Source organism: Lissotriton vulgaris, unplaced genomic scaffold (assembly GCF_964263255.1).
Source record: "Lissotriton vulgaris unplaced genomic scaffold, aLisVul1.2 SCAFFOLD_1991, whole genome shotgun sequence".
In the NCBI taxonomy this organism is placed as follows: Eukaryota; Metazoa; Chordata; class Amphibia; order Caudata; family Salamandridae; genus Lissotriton; species Lissotriton vulgaris.
The window spans coordinates 9,670-12,892 of NW_028244239.1; positions in this window are offsets into that span (position 1 = coordinate 9,670).

A 3,223-nucleotide genomic window follows, 5' to 3' on the forward strand; every position below is an offset into this window, starting at 1 on the left:
CCTGACCACAACCACAATTCCGAACAATTACATCAGTAACAGCGAGTTTAAGACTCCTACACCAGCCTCAGACATGGCAGAGTTCCCATCTCTCCCCCCAACTAGTGTCGAAGATAATGTAGAGTGTGCGCAAGTCCCAAAAGCTCAAGAAAGTCCACACAATTTAGAGGAGGGAGCTGAGGAAGAAGGAGCCAAAAGTGAGAAGCCCACCCATACTGAGAGTGCAGTGGAAGCTCTTGCAGCCTCAATAGCCTCGATGAGAGAAGAGATTCAAAATGACTTCCTGATTTCCAAGGCAAACGAGAATGACATTCGAACATCCTGTGAGGTGTTGGAGAGGAAAGTGGATGGGTTGAGTGAAAGAACAGAAATACTGGAGGGTTCTGTAGGGGTGATGAAGGCAAGCCTGGAAGTAGCCGAGTTAAAAATCCAAAATTTACGGAAGGAAGGGGATGCTATGAAAGAAAGAGTGGAATCACTGGAAAATTATTCACGACGAAACAACCTGCGAATCCTGAAGATACCTGAAGGGAAGGAAGGTGGAGACGTTAAGACCTTCATAATCAAACTATTGAAGGACTCCCTTAGTTTTGAGGAGTCAGCAGAGGAGTTAGATAAAGACATACAGCGAATTCACCGTGACCCCTTTTGGCTGAACCCTGGCAGATCTAAACCTAGGAAAATATTGATTAATTTCCTAACATATTCTTTGAAGGAAAAAAATCCTAAATCTTTCACTAAAACTAAAATCAATAAAGGGTCCTGATTTTTCCTTCGAAATACGTTCTGACCTCTCCAAACCCACATTGGATAGGCAATGGGAATTGGGTCCGAGGATGGATAAATTTAGGGCTGCCGGAGCAACTGTCCAGATGAGATTCCCCGCATTTTTGCGGGTTATGTACAATAATAAAATGCATAACGTCAGATCACCTTTCGAGGCCGACGAATTATTGGAATCCATCAGTAATCATTCCCAGGGTAAAGTTAAGCTTCGGAGCAAGCAGGCTGAGTCCTTGTGCACATATCCTTCACCTGTGGTCTTGATACACATTAGTGGACAGTGGTTAGCACCACTGTATCTCTCTTAGCATTGTATCCAACGTCCCGACCGGTAGAGTGGTTTGCAACATGATTCGAGCATGTTAGGGCAGAATATAGATGCTGAGTATGTGTAATGAAGGGAAAGAGGTATAAAAAAAATAAAAACACAAGGGTTTTAAGGGTGAAAAAAGAAAAAACAAAAACAAAAACACAAAAGAAATAGTATGGTTACTAAAACGAGGGAGAAAAAAAAAGAAGAAAGTGTTAAATTTAAAAAAATTGCCTTTGTTTTTCAGGGGGACACGAGGGGCACTTAGCGGTGCAGGAGGAGAAGGCGTTGTAAGACGCTAATCCGGCCTTACATCAGGTCGGAGTAAGTATGGGAGGGTTCTCCAAGGGTGGGGTGGAGGGTGTGGAGGGTGGGGGGAAAGAATAAAAAGTCAAAAAAATCCTCAGGAGTCAGGCCTTCCAAGACACGGTTTGAGCCCAAGTAGAGAATACTGCCATCTTCGGGAAAATAAAATAACTACGAAGTGCAGGGGAGTGGAAATGGAGTTGGATGTTAGAAGATGACCTCTGCCCAATTTTTATCATGGAATGTCATTGGTCTGCGCGTGCGGGGCAGAAGAGAGCGTATTTTACAATATTCCCCAGCGCAGATCATTGTCATCCAAGAATCACATCTTTTAAAAAGTGAGGTCAATATAATCTTAAAAAAGCAGAGATGGATAGACAAATTTATCAGTACTGATCATAATGCCAACATAAGAGGAATTCTCCTACTATGCAAAAAATCTGCTAAGGTTCAGATTCTACAATATAAGGAAGATCAGAGTGGAAGATGGCTCTTGGTGAATATGTCGATTAATGGTTGGGTGTGTAATATAGTCGGATATTATGGTCCAAATACCGACGACTCGTCCTATTTAGAAACAATAAGGAACCATTTGACGACCTCTCTAGTTCCAATAATATGGGCAGGAGACTTTAACCTTGTACTAAACCCAAAATTGGACAAATCAACCAACTATAGAGGCCATATTCCTTCCAAATCCAAACAGTCCCTTAAGGGGATACTGGATCAGTTGGGCCTGGCAGATCTATGGCGAGAAAAGGCGGGCAATAAACAAGGGGTATCCTACAGAAATGTAAAATACAAACATACGTCAAGAATTGATTTTGCGTTATTTAGTTACTACCTCCAAAATTCCCTTACTGGTATTAATTATATCCTCTCTCATCTATCGGACCATTCAGCTTTTTCATTCTCTTTAAAACTTACAGCTCAAACCAAACACCCATCTTGGTCATTCGATCGCACTATCCTGTTAGATCAAGAGGAAGTGAGATTTTTGATGAATGAAACAAGTTCGTTCTTGGATATAAATTTAAATTCAACTTCCCTTGACACGGCATGGGAGACTCTGAAAGCATTTCTGAGAGGATGTATAACAAATAGAGCCTCCCACCGGCACAACATATATCAAATGAAGATTAAAAATCTTGAACAGGAACTAGAAAAGATCGAGCAGAGGCTCGGAGCGTCAATCGGTTCACCTCAAGACCAAAAAAGCATACGTGACATGAAAAACCAATTAGAGAATATATTACAAGAAAGAGTCACGAAGAGATGGGAGGCAAGTAAAATTTCTCATTTTGAATTTGGAGAGGCAGCGGGTAAGATTTTAGCTTGGAAGGTCAAGGCAGATCAAGCTAAAAACTACATTAGAGAAATCAATGTCGATGGCGAGAGCGCTGCCAGGATTTCTAATCAGGAGATAGGTACTGCTTTCAGGGAGTTCTTCGAGGGGATATATAGGGAAGATACCCCAGATGAACAGTCGACAAGGGACTCATGGTTGAATCAGATCTCTTTACCGTCCCTTTCGTCTCTGCAGAGCGAAGGGATTGAGATGGAAATCTCTGAGACTGAGGTACAAATGCCATTAGGTCACTCAAGCATGGAAAGGCGGCAGGTCCTGATGGGCTACCAGGTGAAGTATATCGCGCCCTGGGAGATGCTATTGCCCCTATTCTAACGGCCCTCTTCAACGGAAGCTTGGGGAAGGGACAAGATCCCCCCACTCTTGGGGTGAGGCTACCATAGTATTGATCCCTAAACCAGGCAAAAATCCAACCTTATGTGGGTCTTACCGCCCGATATCATTACTGAACAGCG